At 44.3% G+C, this 26,546-nt stretch overlaps 1 long non-coding RNA gene across 1 annotated transcript in view; it reads left to right on the top strand.

Moving 5' to 3' along the window:
- The first annotated feature begins 1,285 nt into the window (after positions 1-1,285).
- The window catches only part of LOC115080847, a 37,840-nt gene continuing 12,579 nt past the window's right edge, over positions 1,286-26,546 (top strand). Inside the window, exon 1 of the long non-coding RNA XR_003853684.1 lies at positions 1,286-1,349. This is a non-coding gene — a long non-coding RNA (uncharacterized LOC115080847). The remainder of the gene's footprint in view (positions 1,350-26,546) is intronic.

Raw genomic sequence — 26,546 nt, 5'->3', positions numbered from 1 at the left:
AGGAAATTTCTAGAGGAAAACTATTAAACTGGTATGACTTGCTGAAACTTGTCTGTGTTTTGTGTATGTGTGCAGGCCAGGAGCATTTATTTCCTGTAAAAACCTCCCACTTGTTGGTTAAGAAGAAATAAGCCTGCGGTGTGCCTATGAACAACAGCCACTAGGGAGATCAAAATATACTCTCCCCTCTACTCGTGTTGTATTTTAAGGTTTGTTAACCACCAATGACCCAGTTTGTCACACCTGCATGAAATAACCCAACACCCAGGTCCTCTAGCAGAAGCATTAATTTGAGAGAATTCACATTACATTAATTCATATATGCTCCTACAAGTATGAAATAGCAGGCTATTTCCACCTCAGGCTGTGCTGGCTATTACACAGGGTGTTCATTTCAGCAACTTCATTAAAATTTGTTAAAAGAAGATGATATTGAGTTGAGGTGCTAATTTTAGTAAGATAAATGTTTGGCAATGCAAGCTTTTAGAAGTAAGTTCACTTCCATCTACAATATAGTTCAAATACAAATATAAAGCAGAAAAAGTCAGATTATGAACATAGTTTGAAGATCCATTTTATTTTATTTATATGGTTTTCTGATTTAAGGAATTTCAGTTGCATTTGTAGTACACTGGAAAAGGAAAGAACCTTAGTAGCCCCAAAACCTTGTGCTTCTAAACATTTGATCATCTAATAAAAACTCTCATTTTTATCCAACTGGTTTGCTGGGTTTTTGTTAAACTTAGGAGGTAATTTTCAAAAGTATTTATGCATGTAAAAGTGGCATATATCGTTACAATTTTCAAAAGCCCATTTACACGTGTAAAACCTTTTGAAAATTCAGTGAAATTTCAAAGGAGTTACGCGTGTAAAGGTAGCAATTTTCAAAAGCCCATTTACATGGAGGGCCAGTATCTTTCAAAGTGGCACACAGGCACACATGTACACGTGTTTGTCAGCAGCCCATGCCCAGGGATGCGACAATTTTATAACAAAGACAGGTATATGTGTGCATGTTATAAAACAGCCTGACAGTGTGCACATATGCATGTAATTTTAAGTGGACTCGTGCCTGTGCGTACAAATACCACTTCTACCGCATAAATGGGGGGATTTTAAAAGCCACACTCTCCAAGCCTTTACCACTTTTCCCAGTATGTTCCCAGTTCACCAGGTATGGGATAGGACTTCCAAACCCCCTAGTTTAATAGCCTCCTTTCTCCCGTTAGTCCCAGCCTTTAAAACCATGATGATCTGATTAGAACTTTTTGTTTTACAGATTACACATCATCCATAGTAGAAGTAAAGTTATGCAGCACAGCAGGGGACTCCACTGCACACTAATGCATGTAAGTATTTCCGTGCAAATTTCATGTTACAATCCTGGAACGTCCATTCCCAGCCCAGACCATGCCCACACACTGCACCTTTTTTGGAAACTTCACTTGTGCAGGCAGTGGCATGTGCCCACGTATCTGGGTGGCTTTTAAAATCCACTTGGCGCAGTCTGGCCCAACATATTCGCACATCTCCTAATTGATGCACGAATTGGGCTTTTAAAATTCATCTTATAAAACCCAGTTTTACATACATAACTCCTTTTGAAAATTACTTCCTTAGGGGTGGATTTTCAGAGCCCTGCTCGCCTAAATCCGCCTAAATCCGCCCGGATTTAGGCGAGCAGGGCCCTGCACGCCGGTGCGCCTATGTTCAATAGGCCTACCGGCGCGCGCAGACCCCGGGACTCGTGTAAGTCCCGGGGTTTGGCGAGGGGGGCGTGTCGGGGGCGGGCACGGTCGGCGCGGCGTTTTGGGGGCGTGTCGGCAGCGTTTTGGGGGCGGGCCCGGGGGCGTGGTTATGGCCCGGGGCGGTCCGGGGGCGTGGCCGCACCCTCCGTACCCGCCCCCAGGTCGCGTCCCGGCGCGCGGGGATTTACGTCTCCCTCCGGGAGGCGTAAATCCCCCGACAAAGGTAAGGGGGGGGTTTAGACAGGGCCGGGCGGGTGGGTTAGGTAGGGGAAGGGAGGGGAAGGTGAGGGGAGGGCAAAAGAAAGTTCCCTCCGAGGCCGCTCCGATTTCGGAGCGGCCTCGGAGGGAATGGGGGTAGGCTGCGCGGCTCGGCGCGCGCCGGCTATACAGAATCGATAGCCTTGCGCGTGCCGATCCAGGATTTTAGCGGATACGCGCGGCTACGCGCGTATCTACTAAAATCCCGCGTACTTTTGCTGGCGCCTGATGCGCCAGCAAAAGTACGTCAATTTGCGCGGTTTGAAAATCTACCCCTTAATTTTTAGTATGCGCACTTCTTTTAAAATTTAAAACAGTCTGATTTATTCTAAGTTAATTAGCTAATAAATGCACTGGGTGAATGTTTCATGCCAGAGAAAGCAATCTGTGGAACTACAGAAGATGCCCAGATTTACTAGTTTATTAAAGGTGTAGATTCCTGCATTTCTAGACAATCAAACTTGAGGTTTTAAAATTGTGTATGAAGATTAGTGCAGTGTGAAAGAAAGATACAATTATGTTTGCTCTCCATATTTTGCTCCCATTTGGACTGTGCATTGTTGAAATGCAGTTTTCAGAAAAAATGCCATTTTGTCATAGATCTGTAGACTTCAGAATACTCTTAACTTGAATATAGTAGCTTACTGAATATCTAATGGTGTGAAATATATATCATCCTCAACATTATAATTCTTTTGAAGTAAAACACATACAAGCTTATAAATGGCACAGCCTTTACAGGAAATGCTGTACACAGGAAATTAAGTTATCCAAACATGATTAAAAAAGTTTGTCAGTCTGTGTGTCAATCACACTGTCATGTCTGTCAGTGGCTATCAAGTGGCATGCTAAACAGTGGAAGGTGCACTGTGAAAAAATAATGTGCTCTATCTGCAAAGCCCTGCAGCCTACACACATGAGTACCCACACAGGCACACACACACACACACACACACACACACACACTTTCACACACATACACACAGGTTCCTTCACATGCACACATACACACACAAACATACAGATGCATGCACACAGCCACATACACACACAAGCATACACATGCATGCACATACCCACACACACATAGGATCCAACACAGTTTTTCACACACAGAGGCACATTCACAGGCAGACTCAGGTACACACACAGATAGGCATAAGCAGAAATACACACAGAGACACATTCACATGCACAGGTACCCAAACACACAGGGGAAAATACACAGACACACAGGCACAATCACACACACACAGGTACATACCTCTACACACACAGGCACAGGCAAACACTTACAGGCACAGGCACAAACACAGAGGCACACACCCAGAGGCACAAAGACACACACAGACACCCCAAGCAATGGCTGGTATATATATATATATATATATATATATATACTCATTTTTTTAGTGATAGTTACTTGTACAGTGTCTGCATTCTGTAGTTTACACAAAAACATTTTATCAAGGGTGAAAACTAATGATAGCTATTTCAATAATTTAAGTAATTTCACACATGCAAATGTAATAATGAAAGAAGCATAAGCAACCAAGAATGACTTAACCTTGTTAGTTTTAGATTTGTCAAAGTGTAAATCTTAGTCCACTAACTTACAAAGTCTTGAATCTGGATGTGATAGTAGGGATGTGAATCGTTTTTCAACGATTAAAATTATCGTCCGATAATGTTTATATCGTCTTAAATCGTTATAGAACACGATACAATAGAAATTCTAACGATTTATCGTTAAAAATCGTTAAATCGTGTTAGTGCGCACTAAATCGAGTTAGTGTGCACTAACTCCCCGTTTGTGCGCACTAACTCGATTTAGTGCGCACTAACTGAAAATGATACAAATAAACACTTTCCAGGTCACTGAAGGTCAGTTAGGAATGAATATGTGTTCCTATTGGCTGGCTGCCCTCTTATCTATTGATATTACCAAGGTTACCACTGAGGTGATGGTTGGGGGGATGGGAAATGGAACTGGAAACTAACGAACACCAACAGAAAATGAAACAAAGTGTTCACACTTCCCAGGTCAGTAAAGGTCACTTAGGAATGAATATGTATGTATGTATTCCTATTGGCTGGCTGTGCTCTTATCTATTGATGTTACCAATATGGTTGGGGGGATGTGAAATGGAAACAGTTGGAAGCTTGACAAATAAAGTAATGTAATGATCAGCACTCACCTGACTAGAACTTGTTTGTTTATTATTTTTGTTAGCAGGCACCTGAAATGCTAGTGCATGTTGAATTTGCCAATCACTGTGCATTTTAGAAAGGTGGTCCTGGCTGGAACTGTACACAGTTCAAATATATGTAATTGAATGTTGGTAAGTGTATTTTTTAAGTAGCCACACTGGCACCAGTATGTTTACTTTTCCTCCTACTTAACTCACTAGCTCAGCTTTGTAAGAAGGGCTTCTCTGCTTGTGTGTTGTTTTTGTTTGGTGTGAGGAGAGCAGAAACATCAGATCTTTATTCAATCTACTACAGTCATCTCTTACAGTGCCCTATCCCTATTAATACCAGGAGTGTTGTGATCTTCCTGCACACAGTGCCCTAACCCTGATACCAGTCTGAGACAGCTCCCTCCCTGCATTACTAGTGAGAGGCTGGCTTCACAGACAGGGGGGAGCTGCCTGACCCTCACTCCTGACTTCCCCCATGTCCCAGCTAGTGAATGGTGTGTGGGTGCGGGGGGGGGGGGGGGAGGATGGTGAAGTCTGAGACAGCTCCCTCCTTGCATTACTAGTGAGAGGCTGGCTTCACAGACAGGGGGGAGCTGCCTGACCCTCACTCCTGACTTCCCCCATGTCCCAGCTAGTGAATGGTGTGTGGGTGAGGGGGGGGGGGGAGGATGGTGAAGTCTGAGACAGCTCCCTCCCTGCATTACTAGTGAGAGGCTGGCTTCACAGACAGGGGGGAGCTGCCTGACCCTCACTCCTGACTTCCCCCATGTCCCAGCTAGTGAATGGTGTGTGGGTGAGGGGGGGGGGGAGGATGGTGAAGGCTGAGACAGCTCCCTCCCTGCATTACTAGTGAGAGGCTGGCTTCGCAGACAGGGGGGAGCTGCCTGACCCTCACTCCTGACTTCCCCCATGTCCCAGCTAGTGAATGGTGTGTGGGTGAGGGGGGGGGGGGAGGATGGTGAAGTCTGAGACAGCTCCCTCCCTGCATTACTAGTGAGAGGCTGGCTTCGCAGACAGGGGGGAGCTGCCTGACCCTCACTCCTGACTTCCCCCATGTCCCAGCTAGTGAATGGTGTGTGGGTGAGGGGGGGTGGGGAGGATGGTGAAGTCTGAGACAGCTCCCTCCCTGCATTACTAGTGAGAGGCTGGCTTCGCAGACAGGGGGGAGCTGCCTGACCCTCACTCCTGACTTCCCCCATGTCCCAGCTAGTGAATGGTGTGTGGGTGAGGGGGGGGGGGGGGCGGGAGGATGGTGAAGTCTGAGACAGCTCCCTCCCTGCATTACTAGTGAGAGGCTGGCTTCACAGACAGGGGGGAGCTGCCTGACCCTCACTCCTCCGGGGTATTGTGATCTTTCTGCACACAGTGCCCTATCCCTGATACCAGGGGTGTTGTGATCTTCCTGCATGCAGTGCCCTATCCCTATTAATACCAGGAGTGTTGTGATCTTCCTGCATGCAGTGCCCTATCCCTATTAATACCAGGAGTGTTGTGATCTTCCTGCACGCAGTGCCCTATCCCTGATACCGGGATGTGTGCAAGAAGATCACAACACCCCCGGTATCAGGAATAGGGCACTGTGTGCAGGAAGATCACAACACCCCCAGTATCAGGAATAGGGCACTGTGTGCAGGAAGATCACAACACCCCTGGTATTAGGGATAGGGCACTGTGTGCAGGAAGATCACAACACTCCTGGTATTAATAGGGATAGGGCACTGTGTGCAGGAAGATCACAATACCCCTGGTATCAGGGTTAGGGCACAAGTTCTAGTCACATTGACTGATCACATTACTTGTTTTGTCAAGCTACCAACTGTTTCCATTTCCCATCCCCCATATACTGTCAGTAGGAAACTTGGTAACATGAATAAATAAGAGGGCAGCCAATAGGAATACATATTCATTCCTAAACTGACCTTAACTGACCTGAAAAGTGTCAAATTGTATCATTTTCAGTTAGTGCGCACTAACTCCCAGTTAGTGCGCACTAACTCGAGTTAGTGCGCACTAATCGGAAAAAACGATTTTTAACGATTTTTTAACTAAAAAATCGTGCCTAAGACGATTTTCTTGCCCTGCCACACGATTTCTATCATTAAGACGATATGGAAAACGATTCACATCCCTAATTTGTATCATTTTGAGTTAGTGCGCACTAACTCGAGTTAGTGCGCACTAATCGGAAAAAACGATTTTTAACGATTTTTCAATGAAATAATCGTGCCAAACACGATTTTCTTCTCCTGCCACACGATTTCTATCGTTAAGACGATATGGAAAACGATTCACATCCCTATGTGATAGTACATCTGGTCCATGTTTTGCTGATCAGCATATTTAAAGGAACTTACAAATATGTAATCATGACAAAATTTAGACATACTGTTAACTTTAATTATATTTAATCTCAAGTGTTAAACATGAAGCAAGTGTTAAACATTAGACAATACAAATGGACTTACCTGCCTCAAACCATCAAAAGTATAAGTGCAAATGTCTCTGAGTCAGGTTGCATATTTTGTAAATGCAGATATTAGGCTAATATTTATAATAAAATGGATGTTTGGAATGTTCTGAAAAATGTTGTTTGGATATGAAAGAAAAGAGCTGCCATATAAGCTTCATGATTACCCTCTCTCCACTCATAGACCCGCTTACAAAGAGCAGTTTACATGAATACATATGTGGTGTTTATTTGCCTCTGGGAGCCCTAAGGCAGGCAGAAGTTTGGCCTGGAGTGTTGCCACAGCTGCTCAGTGTTAGCTTCCCTTGCTCACAATGGTACTTATGAGTGAGGTTAGCATGGAGGGGATAAGGGCTAACTGAAACTGAAATCTAAATTGCAGACTATAATCAGGAACTTGTGAAGGGTTACAGGAATGCTGAGGTGAACTTGGAGCTGAGGCAGAGTCCAGAAACTGAAATCTAAAAGCCAGGGCCAGTGCAAGGGTATTAGGCGCCTTAGGCGAACCTTCTGCCTTGTGCCCTTCCCCCCCCCCCCCCGCGGTCGCACCCCCCTCCACATTCCGCCAAAGACTACCGCACCATGGCTGGTGGTTACCCTCCCCTCCCCCGACCTCCCCATCCACTGGGGTCTCTGGTGCCACCACCACGCACGATGCACCCCTAGTTAAGAAGGAGTGGCTGCTCTCTCTCTCTGGGAGAGGCCATGGTGGTGGTGGTGGAAGCATGGCCGGAGCTGATGGGGAAGCGGTTCCTGTGTGCTGACGGTGGAGAGGAGCTGCCTGCTCTTCGTTGCCCCCAAATGGTTGGCACCCGAGGCAGCCGCCTAGTTCGCCTAATGGGACACGTCGGCCCTGCTAAAAGCAGGAGCTGACATGGCACCACGGTGAGGCTGGGGTGAGGCTGGAGCTAATGAGTGAAAAGAGGAACTGAAGCAAGGAACATGTCAAGATTTAGAAGGTAGATAGGAAAAGCAGAAGTTCTCTTCATTACAGAGCTCAGCCAGGCTTGTGGTTCCTGGGAATCACTTTCTGGTTCCAGCAAGCTCTTTTAGACAGGCTTTGGCCAATTCAGTCCCTTTGTGGCCTTTCATGTTCCATGGTCTTACTAATTAGGTCTGTTCTGGGAGCTCTGGACATTCCTTTCAGCTTCCCCTAGTTCAAGCGAGCTGGAGCTGTGGCCTGACCCTCAACTCCTAGTATTTCTTTTGATAATAGCTTTGACATTATGAGAAAATGTAACATTTGGGGGGAAAGGGAAATCTAGTATTAATAAAACGTCTTTGTTTACTGTATCTGAAAATGTTCCAACAATTTTTTCACAACATTTACATGTTTTAAATATTTTTCTCTTTTTAAAGTACACTTTTTTCTGTCTAGGATGGAACTATTTTTTTTTAAGTAGTGGTCTCAACTACTGCTGAAATTATCCAACATCACAATCACACTCTCTCTCTTACCTTATTATACACATAGTTTTACCAACATTCACTATGGTACTCCTTATTTGTCACAGTTTTTCAGTTTTTACACATACATTCAGACTCGCAAGCCACCTACCTTTTACAATCATGCAAATCTACTTCTACGTATCATCCTCTCATCTGCTTAAACAGGCGGCACACTTCCAAAAGGCATATGTGCCGACAGTGCATCAGGGATATTAAAAAACATATACTTTTATTTCCATTATATCTTTATTAAATGTACTCACTCCAAAAAAGAAACATCTTAGATATCACAAAAAAACAAAACATCTCCACAGAAAAAAAATGAAAGAAATATACATTAAATAAATCATATATTCAGGCACATCTTATATCAATCCCCCAAAAAGAGGGGGAGGGACAAAAATAGAAAATAATATGCAAAAACATTAATCATTGCAAACATCATTAGCACCCTTAAATCACCTCCTGAGTAGAATGACAGTTATCCAACCAAACTAAAGTAGTTTCGGATGATTATACCAAAGGTTTCTCTTGCAGAAAAGAAATCAATTGATATGGATCAACAAAAATATAAATATTACCTGCATACGTGACTGTACACTTAGATGGAAATTTAACAAATAATGAAGCTCCAATAGACAAAGTCAAAGGGTGCATCCAAAATACTGCTTTCATAAGAACATAATATATGCCATACTGGGTCAGACCAAGGGTCCATCAAACCCAGCATCCTTATCTCCAACAGTGGCCAATCCAAGTCACAAGTGCTTGGCAAGTACGCAAACATTAAATAGATCTCATGATACAAATGCCGGCAACAAGCAGTAGCTAATCCCTTTTGATTGATAGCAGTTTATGGATTTCTCTTCCAGGAACTCATCCAAGCCCATTTTTAAACCCAGCTACACTAAGCAGTACATTTTAAAAGAAGCGCTCGTGTGGAGCGTGTGGTTCCCCGTACATGCATGTGGAGCGCCAATTTTATAACATGTGCCCGCTAACACACGCACGTTGTAAAATCCGTTACCCGCGTTCACACGAGCGTCCAGTTAGTATATCGAGGAATTCCTCTGCGCAGGGGTGGCGCACAGGGGGTGGGAGATTTTCTTTAGAAGCACACGGCGACTCAGACTGTTGCCAGTTCACTCCCAGTCTGCTCCAATAAAGGAGTGGGGACAAGGGCTAGCCGGGACAGCGCTATTTTGCGCTGTTCCGGTGAAGCATGTGCTAGCAGCTGGCTGGCCTGTGCAACTGACTTCAACTCATCAGAGGAAATAAGTTTTGAAACAGAAAAAAAATGAGAATATTTAGATAGGGATTAGGGGTTGGGGTGGAGAGGGGAAAAAGGTGGCAGGGTAAACCCCACCCACGGCTTGCCCTTTTTCTAAACCCTGGCTCTTCCAAGCTTATCAGCAGATATGCGCTTCGCCGGGCCATTTAGAAAACCCACCTTAACCATATTCTCTGGCAATAAATTCCAGAGCTTAATTGTGCATTGAGAGGAAAATAATTTTCTCCGGTTTGTTTTAAATATGCTATTTGCTAAATTCAATTGTCCCCAAGTTCTTGCATTATCTGAAAGAGAAAATAACCTTTTCACATTTACCCATTCAAGTCCTTTCATGATTTTGTGGACTTCTATCATAGTCCTCGTCTGTCATCTCTTCTACAAGTAAAACAGCCCTAACCTCTTTAGTCTTTCCAAATAGGGGAGCCGGTCCATGCCATTTATCATTTTAGTCGCCCTTCTCTGTACTTTCTCCAATGCAACTATGTCTTTTTTGAGATGCAGCAACCAGGATTATACACAGTATTCAAGGTGCGGTCTAACCATTGAGTGATGCAGAATCATTATTTAAGAACATAAGAACATAAGAAAATGCCATACTGGGTCAGACCAAGGGTCCATCAAGCCCAGCATCCTGTTTCCAACAGTGGCCAATCCAGGCCATAAGAACCTGGCAAGTACCCAAAAGCTAAGTCTATTCCATGTTACCATTGCTAATGGCAGTGGCTATTCTCTAAGGGGTAGATTTTATAAATGTACGCTGGATTTTATAAGATACGCGCATAGCCGCGTGTATCTTATAAAATCTGGGGTCGGTGCGCGCAAGGGGGTGCACATTTGTGCAACCTGCGTGCGCCGAGCCCAGCGTGCGCTGCCTGTTCCCTCCGAGGCCGCTTCGAAATCGGAGCGGCCTCGGAGGGAACTTTCCTTCCGCCTCCCCTCATCTTCCCCTCCCTTCCCCTCCCTAACCCACCCCCCGGCCCTATCAACCCCCCCCCCCTACCTTTGTTGGCAGATTTACACCTGCAGAAAGCAGGTGTAAATCTGCACGCACCAGCGGGCTGCTGCCCCACCTGACCCGGAGCAGGCTGCCCCACCTGCTCCGGGTCAGGTGGGGCAGCCCACCTGACCCGGAGCAGCCCACCGGGTCAGGTGGGCTGCTCCGGACCAGCCCACCTGACCCGGGGGCTGGTCCGGAGCACTCGACCACGCCCCCAGGCTGGCACCACGCCCCTGGGCCCGCCCCTGAAATGCCGCGTCACTTGCGGCCCGCCCCCAAAATGCCGCATCACTCGCGGCACGCCCCTGACACTCCCCCGACATGCCCTTCCATGCAAGCCCCAGGACTTACTCGCGTCCCGGGGCTTGCGCGTGCCGCCGAGTCTATGCAAAATAGGCTCAGAGCGCGCAGGGGGGTTTGGGGTAGGTTTTCGGGGGGGTACGCGCGTATCGTACGTGCGAACCCCTTTGAAAATCTACCCCTAAGTGAACTTAATAGCAGGTAATGGACTTCTCCTCCAAGAACTTATCAAATCCTTTTTTAAACATAGCTATACTAACTGCACTAACCACATCCTCTGGCAACAAATTCCAGAGTTTAATTGTGCGTTGAGTAAAAAAGAACTTTCTCCGATTAGTTTTAAATGTGCCTCATGCTAACTTCATGTGTGCCCACTAGTCTTTCTATTATCCGAAAGAGTAAATAACCGATTCACATCTACCCGTTCTAGACCTCTCATGATTTTAAACATCTCTATCATATCCCCCTTCAGCTGTCTCTTCTCCAAGCTGAACAGTCCTAACCTCTTTAGTCTTTCCTCATAGGGGAGCTGTTCTATTCCCCTTATCATTTTGGTAGCCCTTCTCTGTACCTTCTCCATCGCAATTATATCTTTTTTGAGATGTGGCGACCCGAATTGTGTACAGTATTCAAGATGCGGTCTCACCGTGGAACGATACAGAGGCATTATGACATTTTCTGTTTTATTCACCATTCCCTTTCTAATAATTCCCAACATTCTGTTTGCTTTTTTGACTGCCGCAGCACACTGAACCAACGATTTCAATGTGTTATCCACTATGACACCTAGATCTCTTTCTTGGGTTGTAGCATCTAATATGGAACCCAACATTGTGTAATTATAGCATGGGTTATTTTTCCCTATATGCATCACCTTGCACTTATCCACATTAAATTTCATCTGCCATTTGGATGCCCAATTTTCTAGTCTCACAAGGTCTTCCTGCAATTTATCACGATCTGCTTGTGATTTAACTACTCTGAACAATTTTGTGTCATCTGCAAATTTGATTATCTCACTCGTCGTATTTCTTTCCAGATCATTTATAAATATATTGAAAAGTAAGGTCCCAATACAGATCCCTGAGGCACTCTGCTGTCCACTCCCTTCCACTGAGAAAATTGTCCATTTAATCCTACTCTCTGTTTCTTGTCTTTTAGCCAGTTTGCAATCCACGAGAGGACATCACCACCTATCCCATGACTTTTTACTTTTCCTAGAAGCCTCTCATGAGGAATTTTGTCAAACGCCTTCTGAAAATCCAAGTATACTACAACTACCGGTTCACCTTTATCCACATGTTTATTAACTCCTTCAAAAAAGTGAAGCAGATTTGTGAGGCAAGACTTGCCTTGGGTAAAGCCATGCTGACTTTGTTCCATTAAACCATGTCTTTCTATATGTTCTGTGATTTTGATGTTTAGAACACGTTCCACTATTTTTCCTGGCACTGAAGTCAGGCTAACCGGTCTGTAGTTTCCCGGATTGCCGCTGGAGCTCTTTTTAAATATTAGGGTTACATTTGCTATCCTCCAGTCTTCAGGTACAATGGATGATTTTAATGATAGTTTACAAATTTTTACTAATAGGTCTGAAATTTCAATTTTAAGTTCCTTCAGAACTCTGGGCTGTATACCATCTGGTCCAGGTGATTTACTACTCTTCAGTTTGTCAATCAGACCTACCACATTTTCTAGGTTCACCATGATTTGATTCAGTCCATCTGAATCATTACTCATGAAAACCTTCTCCATTACGGGTACCTCCCCAACATCCTCTTCAGTAAACACCAAAGCAAAGAAATCATTTAATCTTTCTGCAATGGCCTTATCTTCTCTAAGTGCCCCTTTAACCCCTCGATCATCTAGTGGTCCAACTGACTCCCTCACAAGCTTTCTGCTTTGTATATATTTAAAAATGTTTTTACTGTGAGTTTTTGCCTTTACAGCCAACTTCTTTTCAAATTCTCTCTTAGCCTTATTTATTTATTTACCCCATTGCATGCTGGGACTTATTTTTCCCTATTTCAATCCTTAGATAAATCAAGACTATAAGTACTTGTATGCAAAGGAATAAAACCAGGACTGGATCAACTTGTCCTGAAAATCTGGAGCCACTTGTCAAACCTAAACTCAGCGTTGGTGCGTTTTAGCCCTTGATTTTACTTTTCATGCCAGGGAGGCAACAGCAGTGTGGCTTTGAACTGTGGTCCAACTGGTGGTGTTGGAGACACAGAAGGACTCAGCGCTGATGTGTTGTGGCCCTTGCATTCTTTGTTTTGGTCCTTGCTGGGAACAGCAGTGGATTGTTGAAGTGCGGCCCAAGTAGTAGAGTTGAGGAAACAGCAGGACTCAGCATTGGTGTGTTTTGCCCTTTGAATTGACTTTTCAGGCTTTGGAGGTAGCAGCAGTGTGGATGTTGAAGTGTTGCTCAACTGGTGATGCTAGGGACACAGCAAGACACAGCATTGGTGTGTTTGGGCCCTTGGATTCACTTTTTTTAGGACAGGAAGACAGCAGCAGTGTTTGGTGAAGAGAGGCCCAGCTGGCAGGGTTTTGGTTTTTGGGCTGGGGAGGCATCAGTAGTGTGGTTGTTGTACTGTGGCCCAATTGGTGTGTTGTGGCCCCTGGATTGGGTTTTTGGACAAGTGAGGCAGCAGCAGTGTGGTTGTTGTAGTATAGCCCAACTGGCAGTGATGGGGCACAGTAAAACTCAGCATTTGTGTGCTTTGGCTCTTGGATTGGCTTTTCAGGTTGGGGAGGCAGCAGCATTGTGGTTGTTCAAGAGTAGCACATTTTTTGGTGTTGGGGTCACAACAAGATTCAGTATTGGTGTGTTGTGGCCCTTGGATTGTTTTTTTTGGAGGTGGCACTTGGATTGTTTTTTTGGCCATGGAGACAGAAGGAGCAGTGTGGTTGTTGAAGTGTGGCCCAACTGTCAGTGTTGGGGACACAGCAGGACTTAGCATTGGTCTATTTATCCCTTGGATTGGCTGTTAGGGCTACGGAGACAGCAGCAGTGTGGGTCTTGAAATATGTCACAACTGATGGTGTTGGGGACACAGCAGACAGATGTAGTCAGTAAATCACAAACACTGGATGTTGATGGATGCTGGATATTGGCCCCATTGCTATTATTGAAGCACAGCAGGCTGACATGCAGATCAGCCAGCTATAGAACCTTCAAGTTCCTTTCATTTGTCTTGCCACTTGCATGGCAAATCTGTAAAGCCAAGCAAAGCTGGATTAATTTTAAAGAACACTAGCTTCTCCATCAAGTGTGGTAACAGCCTGGAGCAATGAGGGCTTATGATATCTCCTGTCATGGAAAACAATACTTCACTGGGGACACTCGGTGGCAAGATAGACAGCACTGAGCTACTTTCACTAAGCCTGGCCAGATGCTGGACTGAACTTGTGTGACCAATATGCTAGCACATCTATCTCTATGTCCTCAATGTTCTCTGCAAGTCAGTCTGACACTAGTATTTGAGCAGCCATCTCCTTTGCTGGTATCGGATGTGTGTCTTTCTTCCCAGCTGCTTTTGTGATCACATGGGACAGAAGTGAGGATTGTTTCAGTTTTACTGTGCTCGAGGGCATGCTAGATGGCAATGACAGTGTGCTGCTCTGACTTGCACTACTGTCTGACCTGAGCAATGATTGTCTTTCCTCCTGTGCTACATCCCTCCTCTGCCTCAACCTCAGGCACTCTAGTTGATAGAGCCACTCAGTCATCATGCTTTTCTTATGTGTCAGATTGCTGGCCTGCAGTGCGAGTTTCCTTTTCAGACATGGATCACATAATGTGGCCAGCATGTATATGGAGTTTCTGGTCAGAAGTCCTAGTCTCTCTGTCACCTTCTTTTCCAAGGACACCAGTGTGGCACCTCACTTCTCATTCTCTCTTCCTATTGAAAGCCCTCCAACTTTTCTAAAAGGATGTTTACGATAGGGATGACATCTCCCAAGCAGGTGCTTGTGGCACTCAGCTCCTCTGTGGCATCCTTAAAGAGCTTCAGAATTTTTACAAGCTGTCTCACAACTGACCAGTCATGATGCCCTGGGGAGCCTGCTCAGCTATCTTCATTTCCAGAGACAGCCACTAGCCTCTGCAGCATCATGTGGAAGTGCCCAGCTATTTTTCTACACTTCTCTAGTAAACCATGCAAGTACACATGTCTGGGTCCCTGGACCCCAACCCCAAGGTCTCCTTCACTGCTAGGTACAAGGTGTGAGCAAAGCATCATACATTGTGATATCCCCAATCATATACTGCCTTTACCATATTATAGCCATTGTCAGTGACAAAATACCCTGCGTTAAAACTTCTAGTTCTCTCATCCAGCTCCCAGTTCTCCAGCATTTGTCTGAAAGCTGCTAAAATATTGATAGAGGTATGGGAACAATCCGCCCTATGAGTATGCAGCAAATCCCCCCTGCATCTTGTTTCTCCGGCCCTTGTGGAGCTGCTGCCTGCCCCTACCTCTGCCAGGTCCCACCAGTGTGCTCTCAGAGAGAGGAAGGAGTGTGAGATGTTTGTGGATGCCCATATGTTGCTTGTGAAATTCACATGGCTCCCCTGTGCCTTCACCAGCAGTGACACAAATTGGGATGATCTTTCTGCTGAATGTGGTCCTGGAGGCTATTTATAGCTTGGTGCTAAGAGCTTCAACAAACGCCTAAGATCCATGTTCTCCATGACCTTCAGGGGCCAATCATCTAAAACGATCATCTCACCAATAGCCCTAGTCACTACTTTAAATTCTGCCTGTTTCTATCCCTGTGATAGTGCCATCAATCATCACCCCATTTCCTTCATTATGGGCTGTTATTTCTTATAGATAGCTGTGGACTGTTGCTGACAGCCTGCCTCCTGACTGGTAGAAGGAGCTGAAGTCTTGGAAGCAGCTTGAGGAACACTCATCCCCTCTGCCTTGCAGAAGGGCCCCTCTGACTACTGCTACTACCATCCCCAGATTCATATTGAAGGAGATGCTGCTTCTTCAGATGATGCTCCATCCCAGAATCACTTAAGTGGCCAAGTTGCTTTCCTCAGCTGATGTTCTTCACACAATAGTCACAACACACAAAGTGTGGGTCCTACCTAATTTGAAAATGGCCCAGATCACAGATTTCTTTTTTGATCCCTTGTCTCTGACTGTATCCTTGGGGATGGATGATGCTGCTGGCACTAAAGTGGTGGTGAAGATAGATGGAGCCTGAGAAACTGGGGTAGAGATTTCACTCATCCTGTCTTTCTGCACTGTCAGTGTGGCCTCCTCTCCCTCACCAACATCAGCTCCTGCCTCTTTCTCCTCTCAGTAAAGTGGAAGCTTGCACAGTACTGACTAAACTTCCTAATACTGGTCTTCAGCTAATGCTCTCCCATCTCTGTTTCAGGAAATCCTTTAAAACGACATTCTTCAAGCTCTGATTCAGAAGAAGAAGGTGACAAAACTGCTTTTATGGCTTCTGCTGCACTAAGGGATTGTGCTGTTGGTGCTTTAGGTTTCACCACTTGTACTTCTACTTCTAAAAGCACTGGTGGTTGTACTTTGTGGCTGATACAACAGGATGTAAGCTGAGACACTGATGGAACTGGCATATCCTCCCCAAATTTCATGCCTGCCTCTCCTGCTAATGTTATAGATTTGAAGAAATCCCTCTTTGTTTTGATTGAGGCATTCGTCTTGCTATCAAATCCCCTACCAACAACTGCAGGCTTCCCATGTCCTCTATTACCTTTGCCTGACTTGATGGGACTTTATCTGCTGCAGTGATGGACAAAAGATGTTTTAATCTTCATGTCTTAGAATGAAGTGGATGTGTGTGTAACACTGACACTAGTGTGACTACAATGCAATGCAGTGCCCTAACCCTGATACCGGGAGTGTTGTGATCTTCCTGCACGTAGTGCCCTATCCCTGATACCGGGGGTGTTGTGATCTTCCTGCACTGAGCAGGGATACGGCACTGCATGCAGGAAGATCACAACACTCCCGGTATCAGGGTTAGGGCACTGTGTGCAGGAAGATCACAAAACTCCCTGTATCAGGGATAGGGCACTGCGTGCAGGAAGATCACAACACTCCCGGTATCAGGGTTAGGGCACTGTGTGCAGGAAGATCACAACACTCCCGGTATCAGGGATACAGCACTGTGTGCAGGAAGGTCACAACACTCCCGGTATCAGGGATAGGGCACTGTGTGCAGGAAGATCACAACACCCTCGGTATCAGGGATAGGGCACTGCATGCAGGAAGATCACAACACCCCCGGTATCAGGGTTAGGGCACTGCATGCAGGAAGATCACACTCCCGGTATCAGGGTTAGGGCACTGTGTGCAGGAAGATCACAACACTCCCGGTATCTCAATACAGCACTGCGTGCAGGAAGGTCACAACACTCCCGGTATCAGGGATAGGGCACTGTGTGCAGGAAGATCACAACTCTCCCGGTATCAGGGATACGGCACTGCGTGCAGGAAGATCACAACACTCCCGGTATCAGGGATAGGGCACTGAGTGCAGGAAGATCACAACACCCCCGGTATCAGGGATAGGGTACTGCATGCAGGAAGATCACAACACTCCCGGTATCAGGGATAGGGCACAAGTTCTAGTCACATTGACTGATCACATTACTTTTTATGTCAAGCTACCAACTGTTTCCATTTCCCATCCCCCATATATTGTCAGTGGGAACCTTGGTAACATGAATAAATAAGAGGGCAGCCAATAGGAATACATATTCATTCCTAAACTGACCTTAACTGACCTGAAAAGTGTCAAATTGTATCATTTTCTGTTAGTGCGCACTAACAATGGTTAGTGTGCACTAACATCCTGTTAGCGCGCACTAACTCCCGTTAGTGCACACTAATCGGAAAAAAACGATTTTTTAACTAAAAAATTGTGCCAAACACGATTTTCTTCTCCTGCCAGACGATTTCGATCGTTAAGTCGATCGGACACACGATTCACATCCCTAGTGATTATTATTTATACTTTTATGAGTTGGGTTGAAAAAAGTTATTTCCACCTTTATTAATTGGTGATTAGTCCAGGGCAATAGTGTGGGATGTATTGATTAAAGAATTACTAGTATTGTCAAATATTTGAGTAGCTTTAGATACAAAGTGGGACTATCCCAAAACAGTCATTGTTTCTAAAACATTTGACAGGCTACAGTTCTTGGTGTTTTACATACATGAAGGTTAAAATCTCCTAAAATTAGGGTAGAATCTGGTGACGGAAACACTTTAGAGAATAATTCAATCAATGGTGAGCAATCTTTTTGTAGTGATCCTGGGGGACAACAGACCAGTCCTATGTTTAGTTGAGGTGACTTTAGAATTGCCACCTCATAGGGAGAGTTAACCTCTATTTTGTAAAGGTACTAACTTAAGTTATTTTTTTACTAATTATTAATAAACTTCCACTTTTTCATTTAGGTCTAGGAAAATGAAATATATCAGAGATAAGATGAGAAATTTGGTTTAAGAGCACATTGACTTTAACATTCAGCCAGGTTTCATAAATGCAAAAATAGTAGGGATGTGCATTCGTTTTTGCCGAATTAGAAAATTAAACAAAATTGTCCAATTCGGCTTGGATCAGAGGACCCAAAAAACAATCGGGTTTTCCCCGAAATTTCAGGAAAAAAAATCATTTTTCGGGTTAGCGCATGGGGAGGGGCACCTTTATTTAAAAAAAAGCTCAAACCCACTTCAACCCTTCAAATTTACTTAATTACAACTCCCCCACCATCATCCCAATCCCCCTCCCAAGGCATACTGAAAGCCCTGGTGGTCCAGCAGGGTCCCAGGAGTGATCTTCTGCTCTTGAGCTGTCGGGCCTGCCAGGAATCAAAATTGCACCGGTGGACCTACGCTCTTAGCATGTGACAGGGGCTACAGGTGCCATTGGTTGGCCGGCACCATTTAAGCTGGCGCCAGCCATCCATTGCTCCTACCATGTGACAGGGGCTGACCAATGGTACCAGTAGCCCCTGTCACATGGTAAGGGCAAAAGGCCACTGGTGCCATTTTGATTAGTAGCAGCCGATGGCACGAGAGGGAGAGATCACTCCCGGTACCCCGCTGGACCACCAGGGCTTTTAGTATGTCTTGGGGGGTTGTAATTAAGTAAATTTGAAGGGTTGGGGTGGGTTTTTTTTTTCATAGACAATAGCCAAAAAAAAAAAAAAAGTGCAGCAGGAAAATGTCATTTTTGACGAGGTGCCCGAACCGCAGCCTGACCCGACAACCTAAAACGATGCACATCTCTAAAAAATAGTAGGATTTAAAACATCTACAGGACATTAATCAGAGAGATGTTTTTTACAGAGACTGAACATTTAATAGGAGCAGAGTAAGCATAAAGCAAGAAGAGATAACTGGAGAGATGTTACTTATTTTAGGGAAGCCAAATTTGTGATCCTTCTTTGCTTCTTTCTAGGGATACTCCTTAGATCTCCTTACAAGCCATGTCCTAGAATAGGCTCAATGAAGCACATCTGTTCCATGATTGTAGCACTGATGACCTGGACATGATTGAATAAGCTCTTTAGGTCTGCACTATGGGTCCGCATGAAGGGACACACAAAGGAGCAAGCTCCTTTGTTGCGCTAAGCGCGCGCTCCTCATAGTGCATGTGCCTTCGTTATCGCCACCGTAGTGAAGAGCTTTCAGGCAGTGGGCAGGCCCAGTCCTCAAGGCATCAGCATCTCCCTCCTTGGTCTCGGGGGGGGGGGATGGGGAGCGATCTCACTGTTGCTGTTCACCTTGTCGTTGGTGGAAGAGGTTGGTGGAGGAGGCCAGGCACTGGCCTCACTGGCGATTCCAGCAGCCAATGATTTTCAATGGGAAACATAAATAAATGAAACAAATGACGTTTCATTTCTTAGACTTACTCATTAATTTTTGGGGCAAACAAATCAAACAATACAGCATAATCATCACTGATCACGGAGCCAGCAGCTGCCACCACCAGTGATCCCAATCGGCCCACTGACCGACGCTTCTCACTCCTCCCACCGCATCAGACTGAGGCCTACCCCCATTGACGTCCTCCAAGCACCGGTGAGCCCTTTAAAGGCAGGCGCAGACCTCAGGGTCCCTCCTCGCAATGTCACAGCTGACCGCCGACAACCGACCACCCGCTCCGCACTGCTGGCACAGACCTGCCGGGGTACGGAGCCAGCAGCCACCACCGCCACCATTGCCCAGTGATCCCATGCAGCCCATCGACCGATACCCCTCACTCCTCCCACCGCATCGACCGAGGCCTACCCCCGATGACATCCTCCAAGCACCGGTGAGCCCTTTAAAGGCAGGCGCAGTCCTCAGGTGTCACGCGCCGAAGGAGGATGAACCTTCTGTATGTGTAGCTGATGAAATGCTGAAGTAAGTTTCTCCAAGGCATCTTGCTGCTCTGAAATGTGCAAGGCCAGGCCCCGTATGGCCTGCAAGGCATTGAGCTGTGCCGGATCCATGGAGTTAGCAATCTGATATTATTTGTGATAATTGTGGGTAGATCCTTGGGCCGGTGGCAAATGACCACACCCACGGGGGAAGATCCCGAGAGGGACCACTGGTCAAGCTCAGAGTTGGGAGACAGACACACACTAGATCTTTTATTAAACTGTATAGTGAACCACCAGAGGTGGCAGTAGTGAGCTGGAAGAGCCCGGCTGGGCTGTAGTCCTTCAGGCACTGGAACAGCTATCCCAGGATGGCTAAGCTGTAGAGAAACTGAATATAGTGAGTAGGCAGAGTATGCAGAGTTCAGGAACAGAACCTTGATGGTAACCTCACACAATAGTCTCTTGAAGTAGCCGCAGGGGCTGGAATGAAGTAGGCCCTCGAGGAGCGAGTACCTGGTTCCAGGGAAGGCTCTGAGAGAGAGATGGTAACTCACTGGTGTTGTAGGCAGCGGTGACTTCCTGGCAGAAGTTGTATTCAGTAGCAAGTCTGGAAACGTGGGCCCTCGAGGAGCGAGTGCCAGTTCCAGACTGTGACCTGAAAAGCAAGAGAGAGAGCGAGGCCCCTGAGGAGCGGTACCCCTGGTAAAGTCCGAGGAGGCAGAGTAGCAAGGTATGCGGAGAGTGAATCCCATCCACAGCGATACCTGGAGGAAGCTAGGAAAACCTTTGTAAACTTTTGCCAACTCGAATAGCTAGCAAAAACAAAGACCTTAAATATCTGGTGAGGATGACATCATCTCAGGGGGATGCCCCTGAGGTTCATGCCACAGCTGGTATTTGAGTCAGGGCCGCATCACGCGCGCGCCCTTAGGCTTCAGGAGAACATGGCGGAAGGCAGTGTCTAGCTGGTCTGGGGACGCCGGAGGAGAACGGCAAGATGACGCCGCGGTAGCCAAACTTCCATCAACCAAAGAGGGAGTTGCAAAAGAGGTAAGGTGGGCAGAGTGGAGACGTCAGGCAGCGACGGTTGCAACGTCTTGGTGAATATTTTACATGATTTGGAGTAAGGAAAGTCACGCAAAGTTGACATTTCTACAATTCACTCTAGCTTGACTACAGTGTTTTCTCACCCTAGCTTGTAGTCAAGCTAGAGTGAGAAAACACTGAAAAAATATCATCTTTGTGCGACTTTCCTCACTCCAAATCCCATCAAATCTTCACCAAGGTCTACCTTGCTATTCGTACATCTCACTCTGCATGTTAAACTGGCCTCCAAGCCCTAGACCACCACCAAAACCTCACCTCAACTTGCTAACTGGCTCACCTATAATGATATAAATAGTCGACTACAATAAGAGCCTTATAAAGAGGTTCCTTTTCCTTACTGTGGGCATTATTCATGTAAAAATTATCTCATTTTAATAAATCTAGGCCTGTTTGTCTCTACACCAGCGACAATTAGTACCAGTAATTACTTTTATTAGTACTGCTTCTCTGACTAAGGTTTCTACCTTTCCTTCTGCTTATAGCCTAGTCCACTTCATTTTTCTGTCTCCATCTACTGTGGTTGGCAGGGTTGATGACTCCAGGTGCTGCACTTTGCCACACTAGGAATGTGCTTTCCATCCTGTCTAAGCATCGTCTCTCTCCTCTTCACTGTCTGCTGCTGCTCTTTTCTCTGGGCTGATGATTAGAATTATTGCTCTTTGCCCCCCCCCCCCCCCCCCCGACATTACTCTCTGTTTTAGAGTTCAGTTGACTGTAATTGCTATTTGCTGCTCCATTGATACTGATATGTATTTCAGTGCCTTTCACCCCACCCTGTTTCCCTTGCCCTTTCTTACCCCTCTGTTTCTATTTGATGCCATTAGCTCCACCAATACTGCTTTGTACTTCTGTCAATGCAAGCAGAACATTACTGTTGTTTGCTTCGCTGAGGCTGTTCTGTGTTATTGGCAACTCCAAAGAGGCTGTTCTCACCTCGCATTATCCCATACTGCAGTACGTCAAAACACACAGAATTACAGAAAGACAGATGAGCAAAAAAGGCGGACAACCAGAATTTGTCCATGAGGCATTCTTTTATTTTTTTTTTCCTTTCCAGAATAACTAATAATGTGTAGGAAGCTAAATATGCATGTTTTTAGAATAATTTTCAACCCCAAATGTATTTTGGAATTTCCCACTAAACAAAACGTACAATGCAGAAACGTTATTAATGTTGTAAAAAAGAAAACCCCCATAAGAAACACAGGCTATATCTTTATTAAGGACAGTTGAGACAAATGTGACTATTTAGTTGCTTTGAATCCTAGCTACTCAACATTAAGTTACATATAAATTATTGTTGTCCTGGACATTGATTATTTGCTCATAGAAGAGACTAAAAGTGAAACTGGAACGTTTACTGTTGACAACATCAAATACAATAACCTGACTCTTCCAGCTTCTCCCAGTAATCCCCATCTTTGCTTCCAGACTCATTCCCCACATCAACACTTAGTGGTATTCTTCTATACACCACAGAATCTAATTACAAGCTCAGAATGGCATCTTTCCCTTTTTGTTTATTTATTTATTTATTTATTCAATAGCAGCTTAACAATACACTAAGTTGCTCATTAAAGACTGAATTATAAATAAATCAACAATAACTACAATTAAAATCATCAGTACTGCAGCGCCCAACTAAAATATATATGCATAACATCTTGGCACTAGCAGCTTACCACAGAAGGACTAAACTAGAAATAATTCTCCTCCAACTAGAAATAAAACAGTCCTCCAAGCACTACTGTTCGCCAAAATAGATTACTGCAGTGCCCTTTTCCTAGGACTCCCCAAATCCACTACCAAACCTCTGCAGATGATACAAAATGCGGCAGCGAGATTGTTGACCAGTACCAGCCGCGGTGAACACATCTCACCCATACTCTGGAACCTACATTGGTTACCAGTGAATTTCAGAATTCTTTACAAATCAATCACCTTAATCCACAAAACCATCCATCATCATCTTCAACTTGACCTGGAAATACCTCTCAAACTCTACTCATCTAACAGACCAATTAGAGATATTCACAAAGGCACTCTGAATGTTCCCCCCACTAAAGCCACACGCCTCGCTACGACCAAAGACAGATCTTTTTCGATAGCAGGCCCATCGATCTGGAATAGCATCCCATCAAATCTCAGACTAGAGCCCTGCCTTTTAACATTCAGAAAAAGACTTAAAACTTGGCTCTTTCACCAAGCCTTCCCTGATCCACCAGACAATAACTAGTTGTCTTTCACCTCTACCCAGTCAGGCACTCTTTTTCACGAAAATTGGACTTGGAGACTTTCAGGGTAAAGCACTGTTTTAAGCTTTTAATTCATACGCTCTATGGTAACACCACTTATTTATTACCGGCCTTTCTTCCTTCCAGCTTGTTGTAAGCTTCCAAGTTCTCTTTCCCTGTTGATTGTAACTTTGACTTATTCCTGCCTATCGTTATCTCTCGTTTACTTGAATTGTTACTCCAGTTATTCCCCTTGTTAAATTGTAAACCGATCCGATATAGTTATTTACTATGAAGGTCGGTATTAAAAACTGTTAAATAAAATAAATAAATAATTAATACTAGTATTGGCTAATCAGAAAATCAACAACAATACCTAAACTTAAAGTAAAAACATAAGCATTGCAGCAAAACAATGGCTTTAGCAGCATGTTGGAGGCACTTAAAAAGATGCCAGGAAGTTTATCGCAGTCAAGTTAGTTTACTGCATGCATTTTAGGGTGGAGGAAGTTCTGGGTTTGGCATTAAGGTTCTGGTAGTAGAACCAGGCTTTTCTTCCTTCCTTCCTGAAGGAAAAGTATTCCTGCTTTGTGATAGAGTTCCATAAGCAAGTGCTGCTCCTGAGAAGGAACATTAGTGGTTTTCTTTTCTTTAGATTTCTTTTGCCGACGGGGTTGTTATGGAGGCACCAAGTGAAGATCATATTGATCTGGCGGGTATGCATAAGGACTACCTTTCTCTCAAGTAAATAAATCCATCTCCTCTTAGAGCCTTGAAAATCAGGATTGATAGCCAGTACAGTTGGTGTAGCCTTGGTGTGGTATGGTGCAGCCTGAATTCTTCTATCAGCTGTACAGAACAGTTTTGTATTATCATGAATTTATGGTGGACTTTATCCATTAGGCCTTTGTATGCTGCGTTACAGTAGTCTAGCTGTGTGGTTGCTTGTGGCATGTACAACTGTGATGAGGTTTATTTTCTCAATGTGAGAGCACAGTCTTCGTAAGTTACATAACTGGAAGCGGCATCACATTACTGTTGCCTGTATTTGTGGGAGCGTAATTAGTTCTGGGTCCAGCACAGTACTCCAAGGATTTCTACCTGTGTTTTTAGTGCAGCTGATAGGTTCCAAATGGAGTTTTCAAATCAGGGATTTATCTGTGCATGTTTTATATCTAGAAAATCTCATGTTTGAGAGTCTGTTGTTTTGTGTCCATTCTTGTATGTCTGTGAGACACAAACTAAGTTTTTTTTTTATAGCTGTTGATGGATCTGGGCCCATTGATAGTAGGAGTAGGACATAATCCATATAGATTCATGCTTTTATATCATTAGTTCCGATCAACTGTGCTAATGTTCTGAGGTATATATTGAAAAACTCGTGACAGTATAGAGGTGCCAGTGAAATGTACATATTAATGCCTGTCAGACAGAATGGAGTTGAGCAGAGTTAAGACTGTGCTGCTTAGGCCAGCCCCTGGTAATTGTGATAACATACAATTGTGATCTATAATGTCAAATGCTAATAAGAAATCCAGTAGTATTAAAACTGCTGCTTGATTTCTATTGCAGTATCTAAACAAGATCTTCCAATAGGGTGAGAAGGACTCTCTCTGTACCATGGCCTTTTCTGAGTCTGGATTGGTAAGGATTCAGCCAGTCTTTTTGCTGCATTCATACAATTAGTTCTACTAGTTTCTTCAGAAATGGAATATTATGCACTAGGGAGTAGTTTTCAGGTTTGTCTGGATCCAAGTTGGTCTTTTTAAGTAAAGGCAGAAACACAACTTTTTTTTTCAGATCTATAGGTTGCAATCCCTCAAAAAGGGAGACATTTACAATTTTGAATGCTTAAGTTAAGAGGCCTCAGCTTGCTAGTTTCGTTAACTTGGATGATCAAGGATAGAGATTGTCAGGCATAGGTTGGTCAGAGGTTTCCTGAAACCCTTTTCATTGATTTGAGTAAATGAGTTCCATACCTCTAGTGTATTTGGAGGGGCTCAGCATATCTATGTCTCAGGTCAATGTCTCCAAGTGTTTTTTTTTGTTTTTTTTTACATACCATGACAAGAAATAACCTCATTCGTAAGCCAGAGTATGTTGGGAATGATCTCAATCTCTTTACTGCTAATGCCTTTCTTGTATTATTCCAAAGACTGCATACTTCTGGTGTAATGTTTATAGGCAACATGTCAAGGGGCACTTGGAAATTCCTCTTAATTTAGACTATTTCTGTATTTTTCTGCCACATTTTCTAGGTTTCTGATTACATCTCTTGGTACTTAAGGATATTCCATACGATCCACATAACAGTCACCTAGTACTGGCATCTCTGTCATACAATATCCAATTTTCAAGCATCAATCTTCATATCGGTTGGAATAGAAATGTTCCAAGTACTCAAAACTTCTTTATTCTCTTCTATTCTGTTAGGGTGTGCTCCCAGTGGGTTTGTTTTTTTTTTATGCATTGATGATATAATGTTTATACAGTTTTTAATGAACAAGTTTTGCCACTTTGTTAATTTTTTCTGTATTCAAGCCTTCTGACATCAGCACATCACATCCAGTGATGACGTGTAACCTTTTCTAGTACTGCTCGGCAGAATATGTATTTGTCCATTTTACCATTCGTTTCTATGCTGGCTGTGAACCATCTTTCCCATAGTCCACTATTCTTGGCAGCAATTATCAATCTCTCATCTATAGGTCTGAGTTAGAACATAGCATAACCAAATATAAAATCAAAATATCATTAGCGTAAGGAGACTATAACTATTTGAAAAAACACTGAATTTAAATACACCACTGACGCTCACTTTAACTCATCATATTGTCTTATCGTGGTTTAGTAAATCCACATATTAGCTGAATAAGTCTGAATTTTGCCACTTTTCTGGCTAAGTTAGACAACTAAGTGGCAACATCCCAGAATGCCCCCTCTCCCCACTCCCTAACAATTAGATGGATAACTATTTAGCTGGATAAATAGTAATCCAACTAAGCAGAGGCCAATACTCAAAAGAAAAAGCCTGTACTTATCCAGCTAAGTGGAGCTGAATATCAGGCCCAATATTTTTAGGTACAAAAATGTTATATTTAAGAAATTAATATAGAACATTGAC

The sequence above is a fragment of the Rhinatrema bivittatum genome, chromosome 1 (genome assembly GCF_901001135.1).
Source record: "Rhinatrema bivittatum chromosome 1, aRhiBiv1.1, whole genome shotgun sequence".
Lineage (NCBI taxonomy): Eukaryota > Metazoa > Chordata > Amphibia > Gymnophiona > Rhinatrematidae > Rhinatrema > Rhinatrema bivittatum.
The sequence above is the reverse complement of the archived record's forward strand: the minus strand, read 5'-3'. Positions and strand labels throughout refer to the sequence as shown.